General features: G+C 42.3%; 1 non-coding gene across 1 annotated transcript; it reads right to left on the bottom strand.

The window, feature by feature from the left end:
- Positions 1-562: 562 nt before the first annotated feature.
- Positions 563-636, bottom strand: TRNAR-UCU (transfer RNA arginine (anticodon UCU)). Its single transcript has one exon. It is a non-coding gene; the product is annotated as a tRNA-Arg (tRNA).
- Between the last annotated feature and the right edge of the window lie 22,819 nt (positions 637-23,455).

Raw genomic sequence — 23,455 nt, 5'->3', positions numbered from 1 at the left:
AAGGAGACAAAGAGCAATGATTACATTTCACCTTATAAATGCGGAAGTGAGTAATGAGCTTTAGAACAAAAAGCCTTAAGAATACAAAGGCACAGCCGACAAGACAGTGAAAGAAATTATCTTCTGCATGACCTGTCAATCACCTAACTCAAAAGGGAGAACCTCGGTCAAGGTGGACAGCTGGACATGTCCCATCGACATATGGAACAATCTGCTCTTTTGTGTTCTCCGAGATAAAAAGAGGGAATCATAGTGGTCCCAAAATCTGTAACTCGGAACCATGGTCCCTATATGTCAAATTTTCCTACAATAAAGCAGAAGATTCAAAGGCTGTATTGAGCAGAGAGACACAACAGACATCTGAGCCCCTTCTATACAACGAAAATCAGTAAAAAAGAACTAGAGAAAGAATGAAGAAAGAGAGAAGGGAAAGGGGGAGGAGGTCTAGAGTTCCTAAGGAAAGGGGTTTCCTTTTCTCTCTCAGAGCCTCCAGGGAAGAATAAATATAATTACCAACTTAGTATGACAGCCTTCAAAATAAAAGAGGCACCTGCCAGGTGACCATCTCTGCCGGGACTCGAACCCGGAACCTCTGGATTAGAAGTCCAGCGCGCTCGTCCATTGCGCCACAGAGACCTCACCACACACACAGCATCAGCACCAGAACTGAAAAAGCACATACCTTCTGCATCACCGAGCCATCTCAGCATCCTGCTCTCTGAGCGGTGGGGGGACAGGGACAGCTGGAAAATCTGGAGTGGAGATCCACCAACTGACTCCATAAAGCTTTTCTCAATACCGCCGGTCCTGGGGTCTTTAGAGGATTGGAGGACTGTGACAGCGGTCGTTTTCCCAGGCCAAGAATCCCTGATGGAGCAGGACAGAGCTAGAGTCTTCGCTCTCCTTTCCTCTCCATACTAAGGGAGGATATGAAAATCTCGCCATTCTCATGCTAATTAGGCAGAAAACACCCAACCCTGCAGAGAAAGAAGCAGCCATTTCTACCTCCACCCCTACTCTCTCACTGTGGTTTCATCCCAGTCCAGCTATTCTCAGACAGGGGCTGGGCAAAGCTCAGGGATACAGGAAAAACCTCGATCCCAGAGACAAAGGAGCTGCTCTGTAAAGAAACACTGTGAAACACGGCAGAAAATGACAGGGAAGCTAAGCGCCAGGAGATTGGTCCTGTTCTCAGCTTTCAGAAGTGTATCGTCAAGCCCAGGGAAGAGGTAACTGGAGTCATAACCGGAGTCTGATTTGATATCCCTTCAGCATCTTTGCTAGAATTAAGGACGGAGAGGAACAGTGCTGAGTGTGTGTGTGTGTGTGTGTGTGTGTGTGTGTGTGAGAGAGAGAGAGAGGAGGGAGCGTGTGTGTGTGTTTGTGTGTGTGTGTGTGTGTGTTTACATACAGGGAGGAACGGCGAGAGTGGCAGATGTCACTCTGATGAAATACAGATGGTCCTCACACGACCCTCTGTGAATACCTGTGTCTCTTCCTTCCTTCCACCTTCCCCAGCCCCAAGTTCCTGCTGTTCTTCCCTCCCCCACCCCCACCCGGGGGCTGCCTAATTTAAAGAATGAGGATTATTCAGCTGCCTGGGCTTGCTAGAGGAATCATAATACAGTCAAGCTGACCATCCCTCCACGATTTTATGTAAAGATCTCCATACCCAGTTTAGATGCAAGAAAATGATTTCCTAGTTTTAAAAGCCTCCTAGAGAAGAAAATTCCATAATCACTGTTGTTTCCAACAGACTGTGCCTGTTCTTCTGAATGTCTAATCTAAATTCTCCCAGCTCATTTTCTCCTACTTGATTTCCCAACGGGATAACTGGACTCTATGCTCTGGATGACAATCCATTGATTTAAAGACTCTGATTCAGTGGTCTGCACCCAACTCCCACTCAGAAGGTCACACTAAAACAGACAGCCAACTCAGACACCCTCCTCCTCCCTCACTATGTGTTTCCAGGGCCCGTGGCTCTGGACATTGACAGCAGACCCTTACCATAACACAAGGTGGTTCTTTCTAATCTGTGAGACCAGGTGATGGCCAAGTAAAGGCACAGCCTGACTAAATGAAAAGCGTAGATCTTTCAGGCTCCTTCTAACCCTGAGACTACAGTAACACACCTCACGCTTCCCTACTCACTTATACAGCCCCAAGACAGATCTGTGAAGAACACAGCCGAGGAGGTTCCGTCAGGTCAGGGATATAAGCTGAACACTCCTCTGGTGTCTGGGGGGAAACCAGCTACTCCAGCCAAACTTGCCTTCCACATGGGGTCTAAAGACAGGAGTTCAGAAAAGTGAAAACTGATCATGAATATAGTAAACCTGAAACAAGGAGGCACAGGATAGGTCTATCTCAACACATTTACCCTAGAGAGTTTCAAGGACCTGACAACTAAAACTGAATGCTGGTCAGTAACAAGGGGCTGGTCAACGAGTTAGTCAAGAGGTCTATGTATATGTAGAAGGAAGCTCAGCGGCCCAGGCTAGGACCTCCAACACAAAGGAAAGAAAGGCTACACTCTCTGGATACTTGCTGCCAGGCTCAATGTCTGATTACACACCCACGTACCCTGGGGTCTTCATATTGTCCTAAGCCCAAGAAACCTATCAGTACCCTGACTTATGTCCAAAGCTCTGTTGCCTCTTAAAAGATCACATGTTCTCTATAACCTGAATAAAGAGTCCCAACTCTGAAACTCCTTCCAGAAGCTTCATTCATTGTTTTCAAAGTTCTCACTTGGTGCTGGGGATATAACCGTGAAAGATAAATAATGGCGTGCTTCCAGCCTCCAGGATCCTGTACACAAATTCCGATATATGAATGAGTCGAAAAGATATATGGCAGAAAAGAAGGAATCCATCTTATTGCCCACTAAGTAAGGTGTCAATTTTCCAAGTCCGAACGAAGACTATAACTTTGAAAGCAGAAAGATCCAGTTTCAATAACAAGCTGTTGAGACTCTGAAAATAATAAGTTGACTTCTCTGATATTCCATTTTCTCATTCTAAAATGAGGGAAATAATACATACTGTTGATCAGATTAGCTGAGATTTCATGGTGCAGAGTGTTTGTCCGCTTCCTTCCTCCATTCCACGAGCTATAATTCTCAATTATTGCCTGGGTTGCTTCCTTCCTGTGGAATATCCTTTTTTTTTTTTTTAAACAATGTATTGGTATTATATACAATTTGAAATGTTTTCATCAAACTGGTGAAACGTTTAACGTTTAACATAGCCTTCACAGCATTTTCTTAGTTATTGTGTTAAGACATTTATACTCTACACCTAGTAAATTTTACATGTACCCTTGTAAAATGCACCATAGATGTTGTCCCACCAATTACCCTCCCTCCACCCATCCTCCCGGCTCCCCTCCCCGTCCTCTCCTTCTATCCCCTTCCCACCACCCTCAGAAGTCTCGCCATCCCAGAAAAAAAAAAATGCTTGCCACAGCAAGAATCTTTACAGGACCCCTTACATACTTACAATTTATATTAACAAAAATATTCTGGACTTCATCTGAGGGCTGTTCTCAAATAAGACGTGGTGTTTCCAACATCTCTGATTTTACTCTATTATCTATAAATCAGAGAAAACTTCTTGATAGTGAGAAGAATGTCTCTAAACTAGTTTTCTAATTTAAAGCAAGGAGAAAAACAAAGCTAAAAGGGGCAGGAAAGATGAGTTTCAGTCATTCAAAATGACCGATGACAGTATATCTTTCTCTTCTTTTAAACTACGTGTATGTCATTCGTGTTTATGTAAACCCTTACAAAGATACATATATCCCCCTTCCAAAAAGAATTTGTACTGATTTAATTTTCCAAAGATCTGTGACTCAAGCATTACTCATGCCTCTAATTGAGTACCACTCCGTGACCCCACACGCAAACTGGTGATGCTCACAGATTATTTCATTCATAAAGTGTTGTTGGGATACATATGATAAATGACAAAAAAAAAATTCCCTTTCTACTGTGGTTCTACTTACAGTTTCCCTCTGGGCACCTGTGCCAACTAGTCCATGGTTTAAATGCTAAGGGATAGGAGATGCAGTAGGACAGAGAAATCGCCATTTGGGTAGCATGGTCCTTACACAGCATACTTTCGTCCCCCAGTCTCTACAATGCCCCAGACCTGACTCATGCACATCCACTGTGGGCACACTCTCTAGAACTGATTCCCATGAATCACCCCTCATGTCCTCATCTGGTATCAGCCCCCTCTTACTGAGTCACCCCCAGGAATCAGTCACCTCCTGCCTCCTGTGAGCACCCCCCAGGAAGGCTGGGGAAGGCACTCTGCAGTGTCTGGCCTATGGTCAGCTCATAACTCCTTATCCTTACAGAAAGGTGAAATGGACATACCTACTATGCAAAAGCACTTCTATTTTTTTCCAGACACTTGTCCTAGGGGGTCTTGCCTCATGCTCATATCTTTATTCCTCTCACACATTTTTTCTGTCTCATCATCATAAAACAGTTATGTTCCCAAAGCCACCTATTTCCCGCCTTCCTAGCCTGTGAACTTGACTGCAAGCTTTTCATTCCCTAGGCATGCCCTTTCCTACCCTCTAAGAGGGAAGAAGTGAGATAATCCAGGTGATAACTGAGCCTGAGGATCAAGTCAAAGGAAGACAGATACACAGAGAATTTTCCTTTGATCATCCCATCCAACTCTCAGAAACCATTCCAGGTCTAGCTCAGTCCAACTTAGTTACCAAACCTTCACCGAAGTAGACCCAGACCACCCTACCTTGACAATGGGCTGGATTGCCAGGACTAGTCAAGGACACAATGGAATCACACTCCTGAAGGAGTCAGAAATGGTGAAAAAGCTGGAGATTGAATTTCCCTTTCCTGATTGCCTCTCTCCTAACTCTGACAGACTTCTCCAAAAAGTGGTGCTGAGAATTCCAGAGTATGTCCCTCCAAGGACATGAAGTCCCTCTGGACCCCTGGATGAGGAAGCCAACAGTGTTTACAAATGGAAGTGCAGTGGGCTGTCATGTCCTGCCAGATTTTTCTGGAAATTTGGAGAGAAACTGTCTGCTTCACCCAGGCCTAACGAGTAAGTTAATTCCAGGTGCTAACTTTCTAGTTCAACCCCCTTTCTCCTCTTTAGAATTGGGGCTCTCTATGCCACTGTTTCCAACCCCAAGCCATCGCCTCTTTGTGTGTCCAGTCCTAGCTCCCCTCTCCAAAGTTTCCTTCTTGCCGGCCTCATCATTTCTTTTTCCTCCTCGGGATAAATAATCCTTAAGCATTTCCTGCTTTGAAATGTTCTTCTCCCCCTCTGTCCATATCTCTCCACGTTATGCCCGTTTTACTGCAGTCGGTATCTCCTAACCCTTTGACTCCCCAGCTCCTATCTGCAACCCCCAATTTCTCAGCCACGTCCCCATCTGTCCTCCTCTGCACTAGGATCCATCTACTCCAAACACTTTTGCTCCTGGTCTTCCCTACATTCAGCCCACTGCTCTCCTCCCTCTCTGCCTCTTTAGTCATTGTCCTCAAGGTCCTCTTAGTTTCCCAACCTCCAAACCCCATGTCATTATCTCCATTGCTTGGACCCGGAGTCTTAGTTACTGTCAGCCCTTCACTCTCAGGGCCTCTTTTCCCTTCGTCCAGATTTCATTCTCCAGACCTCTTTCCCTGCTCCCTATCCTTCTGTTCCTGGTCTCCTCTCCCTGAGTTTTCAGTCTAGGGTACCTGTTCTTCAGAACATCCTTCACTCAGCCCATACAGGACCAGCTTGCTGAGGATCGTCTCCTATCCCTGAATTTTCAGACTATAGTACCTGTACTTCAGAACCCTCTTCACTCGGTCCACACAGTACCAGCTTGCTGAGGCTTGTCCAGAATGACTTGCTGGTGCTCACCTTCTTCCCAGGATCATGCTCAGACATCTGGAGCCCCGTCTGGCTCTATAACACAACTCTGTTGGTTAAACTTCTCTGGCTGGGACTCTGAACCACTGGCTTTAAAACTGGAGGCCCTGAAAAGGGCCCTGCTAATCCCCATGGCATTGAGTTGCTATGGGGATGGGCTGGCAACCAGGCTTCTTAATCTTCAGTCCCTATGGGGCCCCTGGTCCTTAAAGGGCCAGATGCTCTAGGCCAGAGGCCAAAGAACTAGAAGATTGATCCTTAAAGGGTCAGTGGTTCCATGTTTATAGCCAAAGGATTGGAGAACATTGGTTTTGCCTTATATTATGAGCAAATTGAGCTTTTGTTGTCTTTTCTGCCTACCTCGGCTCCACTTCCCCGTTCAGCCTAGAAGCTTGGAGGTGAACGCAGTTAAGCAAGCTCCACAAAGGTGAGAGAGAAAGATGCTCGTCTTCTACAATGCATCAGTTTCATTGAACGAAAAGGAATGACCATGAAAAGTTTCTATCCCAGAGAATAAACTTGTCCTTACATAGGAACCTTAAGTCTGACAAACAGCAGCAGGGTCAGGGCATGGTTTCTCCTTATACAGAGCAGGACTCTGACTACATGGGAGGGTCCATCTCAAGTCTTCTCCTAAAGGACATCCAGTCCCCAAACTGGAGACAGGGCAAAGCCCAGGGGAAGCATTTTTACCTCAGGGAAGCCAGTTATCTCCTTCAGCTCAGGGTCTCCTCCTGCAGAAGGTGGTAGTTGAATTTCCAAGGTCCTTCTTCATGCTACACCTCTCTCCGATTCTAAGAAACAGTATTATTAATGGCAGTAATAATGATGATAAAATTATTTTGAATTCTTTATCTCATTTTATCATCAGAACTATCCTAGATCGTGGGAAGAATGATTATTATTATCCTCCTTTTACAAAAGAAGAACCTTGATCAAAGACACATGTCTTAGCCAAAGTCACTCAGCTCACAAGTGGGGGCTGGAGAGAACCCAGTCTGGTGTCCTGACCTCTGTGGCCACTCCAGGCCGACCTCCTCGGAAGGTGCTGCTGAGGGCCACAAGCTTCCCTGTGTGGTTTGTTCCAGGGTCAAAAATATGAAATCTTTCCTTCCAGATCTCTTTCCCATGTTTGTAATCACAGAGTAGTGTCCTAAGGATCGGATGGGGGGAGGACTGGGAGGCAACAGGCCTGAGAAAGGCCATAGGGAGGGGTAAAGGCAGAACGAGCTGCATTGCATCGGTGAGTCAGCGAGCTCTCTCTGATGTCCTCCCGAGCAGCCCAGTCTCCTCCCGTTAAGACATAAGAAACTGATGTCCAAATGAATAAAATGACTCGCTCAAGATCAGTCAGCCAGTCATTCACAACTGTGGTTCTCAATTCCAAGTTTTCTCACTCCCAATTCAGTGTTCTTTTCATTTCAGTACAGGGTCACTGAATCACTCTTTTTAAATTTTCTTTTTAATTTTTTAAGCCAACAGAGAATGTATACACATTGATGTTTCGATATATATATCATGGAATAGTTAACTCCAGCCAACTATTATGGAAAACAGTAAGCAGGCTCCTCAAAAAATTAAAAGCAGAACAAGCCCACTATTGGGTGTATATCCAGAGGAATTGAGAGCAGTGTGTTGAAGAGCACCCTGCCTGGAATCACTCCCAAACCCCCAATGCAGAGTGTGAGGGAAAGAGTAAAATGCTTTGTATTCAATCTTAACTGAGACACTTGAGACAAAAAATATCAAATAAGCTCTTCTAGGAATCACAGGGCACTCAAAATGGGAAAGGATTGTAAAATAATTGTCTCTTTTAACCTTATGCACCAGTTGAATTTTTGCCTTAACGACTGTATTGTTTTTATAAATTAAAAAATCTAAAGATTGATAATGCTAAGTGAGTGAATGTTTGCTCTTTATTTTCCATATTTCTGTAGTCTATAATCTTTGTCAAGCCTCTCCATCTGTAATTACATAGATTAGTAAACTCAGACCCGCAGAAATTAAATTACTTATCTAATATTACAAAAATAGACTGACAGTTATTATCCGGTTAGAAAACTACAGACTTTCAAGTCGAAATGACCAGGGTTGAATCCCAGTCTGTGTGCTGATGGGCATCTAAGCCACCTGAATGATTCTGAGACTCAGATTACTCATTTGATTTTAAAAATTCAGAGAAGTAATAATGCCTAGCTTGTAAGATCATTCATCATGAGGAGTGAATGAGATGGAAGATGGGGAAATCCTCACTAGACTGGTACCTGATGGTCTCTATTTTTAAAAAGAATAGCTTGTACCCTTTTCCCTCCATCCCACCCACCCATCCCAGCCTAGCTACTGCCAAACGTCCTCACTAAGATCACTGACGGTCTAATTGTCACATTCGACAGTCTCACTTCACCTTTCTGCAGCACTCCACACCAGTGACCGCACCTGCACCCTCAGAAATGTCTGCTCCCTGGCTTTGGGGGGCTCCTTCTCCCTCACTGGCCTCCTGGTCTTCGCCCTCCTTCCCTGTCTTCTTCACCAGCTCCCGTTTTCCTCCTTAAATATCAGTGTTCCAAGAGCAGCGTGCATATCAGACTGCCAGTCAGGAGGTTAGCAGCATTTTTATAGTATTACCTAGCAGAGAAAATAAATGATAGGATAGGACAGGACAGAACAAAAAAGAAAATATCAGAGGGCATCGCCCTCTAAAAAGGCCGTGTCTTGTTTCATGAAATTTTTGTTTCAGCTACACCTGAATGTATATGTATGGGCATGTGTGTTCTGAGTCAGAATACATTTTTTTTCTTCTGTGGTCTGTGGTCAAAAACACTGCCCTAAAGTGTGCCTTAGCTCTCTGCTTTTGTATTTTCTCCCTTGACAATCTTAAATGGCGCCATAGCACGTACTACTAACCATGTGCTGAAACCCCTTATGTCTACATCTCACTTGAAATCCAGATTGGTATACTCAGCTGCCTTTGGATTACCACCCCTGCATGACTCACGGGCAGCTCAAATGTGAAACGTGTACATCAGGGCTTGTATTTCCCCACAAATCTTATGCTCTTCATAATCCACTAATTTAGCTAATACTTAGCACCACCCCCTATTCATTTATTAATGTATTTGTTTTACAAACCCGTAAATCCCTCCTGTATAACAAGAAATGTGCTGGGTCTTGGCAACACATAATGATAACACCTTATCTATCCTTAATAAAGGCGCAGGGAGAAAAAGAAAACTAAACAGAATCATAAACCAAAGCTGCCTGACTGGAGAGAGAGGTCTTGTATGCTACAAAACCAAAGAAAGTGGGCAAGTACTCCTGTCTGAGGAGTTTAAGAAAGTTTTTCTAGAGCTAATGACCTATGTGGAGGTCGAACATAAGAACAGCTGTCAATCAGAGTGAAAGAAAAGCTTGGGTTTGTGGAGAGATTTGTGTTGGGGGGGGTGTGTGTGTGTTTGTGGGTGTATCAATGATGTGTGTGTGTGTGTGTGGTGTGTATGTGTGTGTAGTGTGTGTGGTGTGTGCCTATGCGTGTGTTTGGTGGGGAAGCCAAGGAGAAAAAGCATTCAGAGAAAAGAGGATGTTACAAGAAATCACATAGCCCAGAACCCTCATGTCTTTATAAGAAGGGAGAGCTGTTGCTTAAGTCCAACTTCCCAGGCCAGAAGTGACAAAGTATGAGGCTGCAAAGAGCAGATCATGGAGCTCATCATATGTCGAGTTAAAGACCAATTTTGATCCTGCAGAAGATGTAGGGGCAGGGAAGGGATTTAAGTAAGGGAGAACTGGGGTTTGATTTGCATTTTACAGAGATCACTCGCTGCTGTGCTTTTGCGATAGTCAAGATATTATGGGGATCTCAACTACAGGAGCAGAATCGGCTAACAGAATTGGCTACATGATAGTAAATTGAAAGGAGAAGATTGATTTGATAAAAGCAGTTTGGGGGAGACAAAACCAGACATCCAATCTCTCCAGCCATAAACAAGGAGCGTGTCAAGACCTTGCCCTTGTCTTTATCCTCCAAACATAATCAGCTCCTTAGGCCTATCCATTCTGCCCCTTGCAAAGCTCTCAAATCTATACCTCACTCCCCATTCCCATTGCTCTTGGCTTAGTTCAGACAGTCTTCCTCTGTAACAAGGGCTATGTAAACATTTTAATAACTCCTCATTTGTCTACCAGTAACCATCCACACTGCCCTTCTACCACTCAGCTTCACTGCCAACTGAGCAACTGAGGGGAGATGCTCTGTGTTTTTCTGTTGTCTAGAGAAAGGCCTCTAAGCCATTTATCACCCAATTCCTGTCCATCTTTTTAACTTAATTTACTACTATCTCCTATTCCCATTCCTCAGCTTATTTGTGCAATGCTGAAGTCCTTCAGCTCCCTAAATGAAAAACAAAATTATTTTCTTTATCATTATTATTACTTGAGACAGAGTCTCACTCTGCCACCCTGGGTAGAGTGCTGCAGTGTCATAGCTCACAGCAACCTCATAATCCTGGGCTCAAGAAATCCTCCTGCCTCAGCCTCCCAAATAGCTGGGACTACAGGCACCTGCCACAATGCCCAGCTAATTATTCTATTTTTAGTAGAGATGGGGTCTCGCTCTTGCTCAAGCTGGTCCTGAACTCCTGAGCTCAAGCAACCACCTGCCTTGACCTCCCAGAGTGCTAGGATTACAGACATAAGCCGCTGAGCCCAGCTGGAAAAAAAAATTGCTTTTTAAAAATCCTGGGCAGAAAAAAAACCCTGGTCCCATGCTACCCTGTCTTGGCAGGCTGCAGTGTTTCCTCATTTTGGAATGCCCTTCTCTCGTCTCCATCCTCCCATCTCTCTGGAAGACTGCTCCTCCTCCTTACAGATTCAGCTCAATCCCCTCATTTTCTATAATATCTTTGCTGACATCCACCACAGCCCCAAGAAGATTGGATCACACCCATGTTCACGCCACTGCTGCACCCTGTGTGTATGGCTCCTGGAGTACACTGTAAAGGCCATCAATTTCATGTATGTCTGTTCCTACCACACAGAGAGCCACTTGAGTTCTTTCTACCCTTGGCAATCTGGCCAGGGCCTAGCACATGGTAGTTGCTTAATCTGTGTTTCCTATAAAAAAAAAAAAATGAATAAACAGATTCACTAGAAGAGGCCTTTGTCCTCCTAGCCCTGAGCTTGTTCCATTTTACCATGATTCTTGATTTTTATAATGGAAATATAAGATAGGAACTTTGAAAATAAGACCTGAGAACTTCCAACTTTTTCTGCTACTCTACTTCAAAGTAGTATAATGTTCAACTTTCTCTAGAGCTCCAGTTTTTATGTCCAGTCTATCCACTATCTTTTATAAGATGGGTCCCCATTATCTTAAACTCCACATAATTTAAATGAAACTGATTATTGTGGGTTGAATGTTTGTGTATCCTCCAAATTCAAATGTTGAAGCCCCAATCTCAAATGTATTGGTATGTAGGGGTGGCCCTTTGGAAGGTAATTAGGACATAAAGGTTGACTCTCATAAATGGAATGTGTCCATATAAGAAGAGACCCAAGAGAGATGGTTTCTTTCTCCACCACCTGAAGGCATATTGAGAAGGAGGCTGTCTGCAAACCAAGAAGAGGGCACTCACCCCAGGATTGAAACTGGCCATGACCTTTATCTTGGACTTCCCAGCCTCCAAAAAGTGAAAAATAATTATGCACTGTTTGGGGCACCCAGTTCATGGCATTCTGTTATAGCAGCCTGAACTAAGACAGTAATCTTCCTCGACCCCAAAACACTACACACCACAAAAAACTTCTCCTAACTCCGCTACTTCTTCCCATAGTTTAGCAGTTTCCAAGTCATTCCAAAGCCAAAGCTGGGAGTTGCTCCTGTCTCCTCCCTCTCTCTTGTCCGTCCTTTCAGTTCCCGATGCCACTGCCCCAGCTCAGGGATGTCATAGTTTGTTCCTGGATTTCTATGACCATCTTTTAATTGATCTTCCTGGAATAAGTTTTAATTTTTTTAAATTACCAATCATTCAATACATTAATCACATGATCATGTTGAAAAAACATTAGGTATATAATATAAGTAATCATAATTCCTCCTAGGCCTTAAATCTCAGTCCCACCCCATAATAATTTCCCAAGTTTAACATGTATCTGAACGGTAGAAACACTCAGCAAGTGCCTACTACATGTCAGACCCTATTCAAAGCACTTTAAATAGATGAATTTATTTAATTCTCACATTATACAAGCCTAGGGGACATGTACAATTATTATTTCCATTTCCATACAAAGAAATTAAAATACTGAGAAGGAGAGTATCTTGCCTGAGGGTCACACAGCCAGTAAGTAACCATTTACTTAAACAGACAGCTACATGTACAGAAATTCAACATGTACACATATATTGTTTTAGGCTTTTTCCCCCACTTTACACAAAAGGGGTAAGAATATATGTATTTTCTCTGTGCTTTCACTTAATAGTATACCTTCTTTCCATGTCAGTAGATATAAATCCAGCTCATTCTTTTTGACTGCAATGTGTTGTTACAAAGTGTGATATAGCATAATTTATTTAACCAATTCAGTATTGATGAATATTTAGGTTGTTTTCAATTTTTCACTACTGGAGAAAAAAGGATGTGGTGCACATCTCTATACATAAATCATAGCACTCATGTGTGAAGAGATCTACAGCATAATTTATAGAAATAGCACTGTTGGTATTTCCATTTTTAATTTTGATACATTCTGCCAAAGTATCTCCAAAAAGGCTGTACCAATTTACATTCTTACTAACAATATATGAAGGTGCCTATTTCCTTAAACATTTGCCAATACTGAATAGCATCCATCATTTCTGTTTTTAACAATTTGATGAGCTCTTTGATGTTTTTTAACAGTCGAGGGTCTCTTTGGTGCTATAACTTGTATTTCTCAAAATCCAAATGCAGTTGATCATCTTTTCAGATGTTTATTGGACAGCTGTATTTTTTCTGAGAATTCCTGTTCATACCCAATTTTCTACTGGATTGTTTGTCTTTTTTATATTTGCTGGGTATTTTGCATATTATCAATTTTGATATTTTGGCATATACGTTGTAAATAAAATTTCCTCCATCTGTAACTTAGTTTTATAATTTGTCAATAGGTTCCACAATTACATCAATTTTAAAAACCATGCAGGAAATCTCATCAGTTCTTTCCTTAATGGATTCTAGGTTTTGTGACTTGCTTAGGAAGATCTTTCCCACTTCAAGATTAAACATATTTTTCTAAAGTTTTTAAAAATATTTTTTCAGCAGGCCGTGGCAGCTCACACCTAGAATCCTACCACTCTGGGAGGCTGAGGCAAGAGGATCCCTTGAGGTCAAGAGTTTGAGACTTGCCTGGGCAAGAGCAAAATCCCATCTCTACAAAAAGTAAAAAAATGAGCCACGAGTGGTGGCAGGTGCCTATAGTCTCAGCTACTCAAGAGGCTGAGGCAGCTTGAACTCAGGAGTTTGAGGTTTCTGTGAGCCAGGGTAATGCCACAATTCTCTAGCCCCAGCAAGAGAGCAAGACCCTGTCTCACAAAATGTATATTTTTTAGTATCGTTTCATTTATAAAATTGAGCACAAGTCCATTTGAAATATATTGTTAAATATGATACAGGAGAAGGATAGACCTACCTCACACCAACTGACAACTAGATAATCAGTTATCCTAATGTCTTTAAATAGTCCAGTCCCTTAGTCACTGACTAGAAGTGTAGTATATAACAAAGGTAGTTCTTCATATACTGAATTTCCAAGTTGGCATGTAACTACATTTTTTCTTCTGTACCATGGATCTATTTATGTATTATGATGCCAAGATTTCATGTTTTAATTGCTATAATTTTGAAGTAGCTTGGGATAGCTAGAAAACCCTCTTCTTCCCTAACCTCATGTGTTGTTTTGTTTTGTTTTGTTTTGAAATCACAGCTATTTATTCTTGATTGTGTCTTCCAAGGGAATGTTAGAATCTGCTGGTCAAGTTCCATAAAATATCTTATTGAGGCTTAGCATGGTATTGCACTGAATTTATAAATTAAAAAATCTACCATCTTTACCAGATTGAATCTGAAGATCAATTTTTAAATACCAATCACATAACATCCTGCTACACTGTTTTTCCAACTGACACTGGAATAAAGATAAAGCTCTTTCATGTCTGGTTTTGAAATCTCATCCTCCCAAATTTGGTTTAAAGCCTTCTCGCCAAATTTATTTCCCTTGTTTCTTATACACACAGTTTTTCAAACAAACTAGTGAATGTAATTTACTGCATTCTGAATAATCCTGCATTCCCTCTGCTCAAACTGCTATGCAATTAGAAGAAGAAGAAGGCAAATAAACCCTTTATTCACACATCCTCATTGTGAAGCTGACATTCTGGGTCTGTCCAAGATCCACCATCAGCCATTGTCGTGGCAAGATTGGGCATGCTTTTCCTTATTAATTTAAAGAGATTTAAATTTGAAGGGAAAAAAAGAGGAGCTTTCTATGCTAAATACCCCATGGCAATGCGGTTGTCCCCCAGTGTCCCCGGGGTACTGATTTCAGGACACCGCACCACCACCACCACCTGTGCCCTCCACACCAACCTCCCTCCCATATACCAAAATTTACACACACTGAAGTCCCACAGGCCAACTGTGTGACCAACCTACAAGAAAACTCTGCCCTCCATATCTGTGGGTTTCACATTTCCCTAATGCTGTATTTGTCATCCCTGTTTGCTTTACAGATACAGAACCCACAGGTATGGAGAACCTGCTTTACCTACTGAAAAAAATTAGTATGTAAGTGGATCTGCGTGGCTCAAACCCGTCAAGGGTCAGCTCTGCACTGTTCTTTCAGCATAAGAAAGAGAATCCGGTGCTGAGCAAGGCAACAGATAGCGGGATTTGAAACTTGAAGAGACCTTGGTGGGTCCAAACTCTCAACACGCAGGATACATTTCACACTGTATCTCTGACAGATGAGAAAAACAGTAAAAAGGAATGAGAAAAAATATTAGAAATAAATGAGAAAAAGTTAGAGGAACTGAGTTCATACTACCTGAAAAGAAAAGACTAAAATTAAACTGGAAAGTATTTCACTTGCGCGCCTGAAACTCAGAGGCGTGGGAGCAAGGGCTGCCAAAAAGCTGGGGAAAGGCTGCATTACAGCAAAGCAGCCACACTGAGGGAGCAGAGGATCAGGAATGACAAGGGGTCAGGGTGGCCACAGGAGGGTAGCAGAGAGCAGGCTAACCAGAGATGGTAAAAAAGAAAAAAGTTATTGGAACTGAAAATCTTCATCCAGGTAGCACTTCATATGCAGCAGCAGGCACAAGGCATGATTCTGTGATACACACAGAGAAACATCCTCATATATCTGCCCCGAGGTGCAGGGCAGTGAGAAAGGTGACTAGCATGCACAGAGCTCTCGCCAGGTTTCCATAAACACCATCATTTTATAATTTCCACAACAAGCCTAGACAGCAACAAGATAGACAGTAATAATGTCCAATGTTTAACACATGAAAAGACTGATGTCAAAGTAAGTGGTGCAGCTGGTATTTGAACCCAGGTGAGTCCAATTCAAAAATCCACGCTCACTCCCACACTGCCTCTCCAAGGAGTCAGAAATGTGTCCTAGCTCCAGAACCTGGTCAACTTCCCTACGGCAGTACTCGTAGTCGTTCTTGAGCCTTCATAGTCCACATAAAACCAACAAGGGCATCACATGAACACAGCATGAGTATGAAGTGCATCTTCCTCCATTTCTGGCACAGCCACGGGAACAGCAGCAGTCATCATCAATCTGACAGGTACGGCACACCAGTGCAAAAGGCAGCCCTGGCACTAGACGCTCTGCAGGCCAACCTCAACATGTGTCACGTGGCAAGGGAATACTACCTTAGTGGTACCAAGTTCTGGAACTTTAGGGCTTAAAAACATATCTTGGGGCCAAAATGGACCACAAACTAGCCATGTGCTAACTTGAGGGAGACAGTTTAACAATAAAGAATAGCAGGACATACACAAGAGGGCCTGGAATGGCATCTCATGTTCAGCTTACAACCACCAGCCATGTCCCTACTCACCTTCTGGGAACTGTTCTGAACGCAATTATTTAAGAGAAAAAGATTAGGCAAGAGGTACTAAAATGATAAAAAGAACTGGCAGAAGGTTAAAAATTAAGACATTTCACCTAAGGTGTAAGAGATTGAGGGGCAATTTCATAACAATCTTAAAGCCTCTAGAAGGACATTATATAGAGGCTAGTAAAAAGAAAGAGGTCTCCTTTCATCACCCAGGGGGAAAGCGTTAAATGGCAGTGGGGGGTTCACTTTGGACCTAAGATAAAAGTACTTAATTATAAAATCAAAGAATATGAACACTCTTATCCAAATGTGATGCATAAGAGTATTCTCTTTCAGGCATTCATTCAACCAACATTCAGTAAGAACCTACCGTGTGCCAGGCCCCGTCATATGTAATACCTTTTAAGTTACTAATAGCACAATTTTGATCAAAATTGACAGAGTTTCTTTCCTCACAGAGATTTACAATTACTAGGAGAAGAAATGTGAGCAATAAATGAACAAAAGATAAATATTAAGAAAGAAGAAAAGTGATTGCAAGGGAATGAGAAGGCCTCTCCAAGGAGGTGATGTTTTATGCTAACACGTGAGAGGAAGTATGGCTCAGCAAAGGGCTGTTCCAGTTCAGAAGGATCAGCCAGTGGAAAGACTTAGGGTGGGCATGCACTTGGAGGAGTACTGGAAATAGCAAAAAAGTGGGGATAGTCAGCAAAATAGGCAAGGGCCAGACTGCACAGAACTTTACCAACAAGATTGAAAATCACCGGAGAGAAAGAGTCAAGAAAATTATTTATTCAAAGACTCGGTGCTATTTTTTGGTTGTACACCTTATTGCACTGTGTTCTGAGGAGTTATTATGCATATGGTACCCTCAGGAGTCAATAAACTCCTCCCCAAGGGACCCAAGCTGCAGTGTGCTGTTTCTCAGGATTGTCAGGGCCTAGGAATCACCTGGAAGCCTTTGTTACCACTAAGGTCAGGAATCTTCATTATTAACCTACAGAACCAGAATGTCCTGGGTACCTGAATTTTGTTTAACAGATGCCCCCGGGCAACCCTTCTGATTAGGCCACAATGGGTATGCTGGTTTGCTGACAAGACAAGGGACTTCAGAGATATACCTAACTTCAGATCTCAGCTCCACCAGGTAAGGTGCACCATGTAGAAAATTAGCTCAGGAAACATTTCCTGAGTCTCCCTTTCCTCCCTTTCCATCTGTAAAATGAGAACAGTACTACCTACAAGTCACAGAAAACCTATGTGTAAATGAAAAAATGAATACACACATGCACTCTTTGAGATACTTGTTATTTTAAGGCTGTAATGCTCCTCAGCACCACAGAGCCCAAGATCTCAGAGAGCCGAGGTGGGATCCTGGACCAGAAGCCAACCTCCATCCTCTGTCTCCTACTTAGCTGCCTTCTTCCCCTCTCCCCCCATTCAATTGGCCTAGCCATTCTGACTCACCAACCCCTACTCTTTCCTACCTCTTCCCTCCACTAAAACAGAAAAAAACCTCACTTCGCTTTCCTCCCCCTCCAATCTGCCCCCAAGATGAACCCTAGCTGGTTGCCAGGGAGATGGTCTGGGTAACAGGTACTACTGAGTGTTTCTGCCAGGAACTGCCTAAGGTGACCAACCATCCCAGTTTGACCAAGATGTTCCCAATTTTCACACTGAAAGTCCTGGAAAATCATTCAGTCCCTGGCAAACTGGGACAGTTGGTCATCATCCCTTACTCTGTGAAACCTGATGTCACTGTGCACAATTGCCCATATCTGTGTGCCAGACCAGTATTGGTGCATGGATCCTGTAACAGTATCCTGGGCCTGGGTGCTTTCTCTATCTCACCCATAGGATCTAAGATAGGACCAAAGTCAGTGGTCCTAGTCAATTGCATCCTACTGGATTTGTGGTCCTCAGAAGGACCACATCATTCTGCATCAAATTATGTGCACCCACCAATCCATCCATCTACCACTGCCAGAGTTATCGCTCCAAAATGCAAATCTGGAATTGACATTTCTCTGCTTAAAACCCTTCAATGACTCCTTGTTTGCAGAGTTAAGAGCAATTTCAGGCATAAATTCCCTTCACAATTTAGCCACAACTAATCATGCTGTCTCCTGTTTTACTGCTTTTGCATACAATATTCCCTCTCTTGTAATGTCTTTCATTCCTTTTATACCTGGCCAACTCGAGGTCTTAAGATTTCACACAAATTTAATCTCTGCCTCTTCTCTTCTCCCACTATGCCTTAAATGTCATTTTTTTCTGTAGCACTGATCACATGATACAGCAGTGACGTCTGCAGGCTTGTCTTCCCTACTGGACTATGCGTTCCTTGAAGGTAGATTTCATGACTTACTCATCTTTGTTTCCTCAACTGACTAGCACCAAATGTTGCCATTTTGCTGTAGCATATTTTAACATCTTATTTTATAATTCTAAAAAGAAAATCGTTACTGTCAGATTGGTCTTCATTACCAAGTATTTTGCATCCCTGAATATTATTCTATCCCCAACCCTTGCATTATTCCTCACAGATAAAATGAAGCTCAAACATAGGAAAAGAAGCGAAAATGGAATAAATGCATCCACTGAAATTTTCTTTCATAATAAAAAAAATAAAATATGAGAGTTTATAGATTTTTTAAATAGGCTGCAGCAAACTCTGGGTCAAAACAACGAATTTCAATCAGCACTGTGCATGGCACGTAGAAACTCAGTAAACTATAAATGAATAAATGAATGGTCAAGGAATTAGTTCTGTTCTGTAAATGTGGCTTTTTATGTTCTTTTATTTTTGAGAAGAGCCTCAAACTGTTGCCCTGGGTAGAGTGCCATGGCGTCATAGCTCACAGCAACCTCCAACTCCTGGGCTTAAGCGATTCTCTTGCCTTAGCCTCCTAAGTAGCTGGGACTACAGGCGTCGGCCAAACACCCATCTATTTTTTGGTTGTAGTTCTCATTGTTGTTTGGCAGGCCCAGGCTGGATTGGAACCTGCCAGCTCCGGTGTATGTGGCTGGCGCCCTAGCTGCTTGAGCTACAGGCACCGAGCCAACTTTTTGTGTTCTTATACACAAACATGTCACTAGGCATGATTATAAAATGACAAAACTCTTATTTGATTTTGTTTATATTAATGAATAGATCAGAATCCAATGCTCAAAAATTTTCTTGAACTCCTATGTGGGAACAACCTTTTCACTATATTACTTTATAGCCAGGTCTTGTTTTTTGGACTACCAAAAAGAACCACTAATTTATTCACAAATCTTTTATTCTTTTTTTTTATCACAAATCTTAGATTCTAAAGACATTTAAATACATTCAAAATTAAAAGCCAGGATCAAAGGATGAACATTTTCTACAGCCAAAGTATACAAAGGGACATGGCAGACTCCAATGCCAGTTCCAAGAATCACAAAATGTATCTTGAGTAAATAGATGAAAATATTTGTAAACGTATCTTAGAGTCAATCACTTCATTTTGGACATATTATAGCAATGTAATCACGTGCATACATACCTGCAGGGAATATGTCAGTGTAGTATGGTTATTATAAGCATGCGTGTGCTTCTGGGGAAGATAGGTGGTTTATCAAGCCTATGTATTTATAAGCACACCATTTCAACTTAACTCGGAATTCACTAAGAGTCTATTTTTTAATTTCTATACTAACCACTGGAAATAATGGGATTCATGAAATATCATTCATGCCCTCAAAGAGCTCACAGTTGAAGGGGAAAATGTAGACAAGTCATTGCACCACAATGAAAGATGTGTAACAGTGGAGGTGTACATTCACTATGGTGGTAGAACCTAGCAAGGAGGCTTCACAGAGGCAGCCACACCTAATCAAAGTTTGGATGGATAAACACAAATACAGATTCCATCAGGCTTAATTCATTGAGCAATCTTGGTATAGGAGATACTATGTGCAAAGACACTGAGGCATGAAAAAACATAGTGTGTCTGGGAAATTACAAGCCATTTGATAATGCTGGAGCATAGAATGCTCAGGTTGGAATGCAAAAGTATTTCACTGGATACATGATACCATATAGCTGGAAATGTATATTTTTGTTTGCAGATGATTATGCGTGTCTGCTGTCTTTCCATAATACATCAATCAGCCTGTAGCTGGAGTAAAAGTGACAAACATATTTATTATGTGAATTTATTTTTGCCTGAATTTATCACAAATTCTTTTCCTGGTCTCTGCTCATGTTTGCTTTATTCCCCTATGACTCTCTCACCCTTCACTCATTTCCCTCTGGAAACTAGTTATGTCTTTCTCCCCCTCCCCCTTGATGAACTCTTCCCATATCAATCTGAGTCCATCTGCAGTCTGAGAGGCCATCCTCTTCTCTAACAACCAAGCAACTTCCCAGCTCTTCTTCAGAATCAAGCTCAAATGACCTCTTGTCTGAGAAGCCTTCCTAGCTAAGTACAGGGGTTGAAAATTTAGGCTTGACATCTGGATCTGTCATTCACCATCTTCATGCTCTTGTGTCTGTCATTTTGCTTCTTTAAACCTCACTGTCCTCATCTGTAAAATAGGGGTAAAGAATACTCCACAGAGGGCTAGTGGATATTAAAGTGGGTAATAAATGTAAAAAATCTAGTGTAGTCTGGCCTTTAATAGCTATTGCTAGTCATGAAGACAAATTGCCCAGTAATTCTTTCACCTCAGTTGTATATATAGGGTGATTTAATTTGGTAGATATTTACCTTGACTTTATCTGCTTTTCTGATAAGCCATGGGAGACAGTGCTGCTGCTTTGCACAACTCCAATTCAAGCAATACCCCCCGGGGTTGTGTAATATGGTGACTCTAGGACAAAAAGGAGGCTTTTCTTTTCCATTTATTTCTGTCTATAGCTGGAATATTTTAACTTTATAAATAAATTACTTAATGTTTTAAAGTACCCATAGGGTGTCTGGGCAGGGATATTTTAGTTTTTTGTTTGTTTGCTGGGTTTACATTTTGTAACAACATTTATTTTTTAATAAAACTAAACCAATAATAATAGGCTTTGAAGAAACTCAGTACTTCAGAAGACATCTCGCCTTACTTAGGATTTTAAGAGAAGGCCCATTAAAAAGTATTTGTTGGCAGCTGCTCGGGAGGCTGAGGAAGGAGAATCGCATAAGCCCAAGAGTTAGAGGTTGCTGTGAGCCATGTGACGCCACGGCACTCTACCCGAGGGCGGTACAGTGAGACTCTGTCTCAACAACAACAAAAAAAAAAGTATTTGTTGGTAGAAAGAGGAATGAGCACAGGCTTTCCAGGCAGACCTGGATTTGGATCCACTACTTACAATTTATATAATCTTGTTGGACCTTTGTTTCCTTACCCTGATTATTCCAAATACATTAGGGGACTCTCTGGCACTTTAATGAGATGCTGGTTATGTAAAGTTCCTACCACAAAGTCTGACATATGATAGGTTGTCAATTATGGTACCTGGGATTATTTTTTTTCTTTTAGGTGCTGCACAAAGCTTTACTTCCATTTGGTCCAAGGTTTGAGAGAGGACTCCAGGGTAGTCTGTGATTATTTTTATTATGTACAAATTGCTGATCTAGTTTCTGGCTTAAAACTGGTTAAAATGAAGATGCTGGCAATTAAATTTGGGTTGGCAGTAGGATTAGTAGTTAGAATCTGTAATAGATTAGGGTTAGGACTGAAATTAGAATTCAATTAAGGTTAAAATTAAAATGCATACCGAGGTTATTATTAAGGATGGGGTTAATTAAAACTGGATAATAGAAATAAGAAATGGTATAAGGAGTCCTGGTTTGGTTGGGTGGAAAACTGAAAGGAAAGCAATGTGGAAGCCTATGTAGAATTTAAGGATAACACAAATTCATACAGAAAAGGGGTAGGTTGCACTCAAATGGATATTGAGCCAAATCTTCTGAGATTTTCCCCACAGGTACTGCCATCCTCTCACAGATAAATATGTAAAATTCACCCAATCAGGCTGAGTTCATTCCCTTTCCCCTCCCAGGCAGGAGCAGCGTGGGGAAAGGAATGCTCAGGGCCCACACGGCTGCATCTAGCCCAGTACCGGTGCCAGCACCACATTCCACACCCCCAGCTACCCAGGCTGTTGCTGAGTGGACAGGGGCATCCAGGAGGCAAAATCTGCCTTCTCTCTCCTCCCTTTCACTGTAGTTCTGTAATTCTACAGATAAGCTACACCAGACTCTGACTTGTTGTAATATTTTAGAGTGGATAGTAACCACAGAGATCAGAACCCAATATGGATACTTTTATTTTCCCTATTTTTGTGATGGGAATAATTCTCATAGATTAGTCTTTCTTTATAAAACTCTATTCCTAGTGAACAGGGCAGAAACCTGTAGGATGCCAGGTGCACATGTAAACAGAAAGATTACAGGCAAGGAGTTATTCCAAATGGGGACATCTGCATCAGCGTAGGAGAAATTACCCTTTCACTCTGAACTACATAGGTCTGAGAAATTTCTCAAGCTAGACACAGCTCTAGAATATTGAGCATGATTCTCCTTATCCTTCCTGCCCCCGAGGGTACTACCTACATAGTACACTGGTAACTGGTAACCAATACTGGTCACCCTTTACCAGCTAACTGTAAGGACACAGAAAGTCACTTAGCTTTTCTGAGTTTCATTTTCCTTGTCTGTTCAACAGGAGTATTAATTAGATAATCTTGAAGCTCCCTTACAACTCTAATGCTCTTCTATAATTCTAAAGCCAATGACTGCTTCCTATTCCCAGGACCTAAACTGCTGCCAAACTGATGCTGATGATGCAGAAAAGGGATGAGCAGCCAGTAGGAAAAGAGCATTCCAGAGTCTCATTTGCTAGCTCTTAACAGTCCCTCTCCAAAACAGCTTTCCCCTTGGCAGAGGGTGGGGCCAGACCAGCAGTCATTAGAGAATTAAGGGGGACAAGCAGAAGGGGATCACTGCAGAGCAGCAGATGGAAAAGATGATTAATTAGAGGACTTTGGGACCTAATCCCACATCCTGCCATCCCAGTCCCACCCACCCCCACTCTCATTCCCCTCCCCCTCCATTAACCTGCCCTGTATTAAGCCTGCTTGGATGATCTCTAATGTTTCTTCTAGTTCCAAAGATAATGCTCTTTACCCGTTAAGACCCTTTAACTGGGATAGATTGATCCTTCCCCTCTGAGGCCAATTCTTTCTTAAAACACCCTACTCTGTCCTTCACACTACATGACTAACCTCATGCTCACCTGGTCCCTCTTCTGTCAGAAGGTCTGCTCCTTCCCCTTATCTCTCATCCATTCCTTTTCTAGCCAGCCCAGCCTCTTCTCTCTCTCTCCCCCTCCCATCCAGATCCCCACATCCCTCAACTACACCACCCCTCCACTCTGATCCATCAGAGATTCCAAGATGTCAGAGAGCCCTACGGAGGCA

The sequence above is a fragment of the Nycticebus coucang genome, chromosome 10 (assembly GCF_027406575.1).
Source record: "Nycticebus coucang isolate mNycCou1 chromosome 10, mNycCou1.pri, whole genome shotgun sequence".
Lineage (NCBI taxonomy): Eukaryota > Metazoa > Chordata > Mammalia > Primates > Lorisidae > Nycticebus > Nycticebus coucang.
Note: the sequence above shows the minus strand (reverse complement) of the source record. Positions and strands in the feature narration are given on the sequence as shown.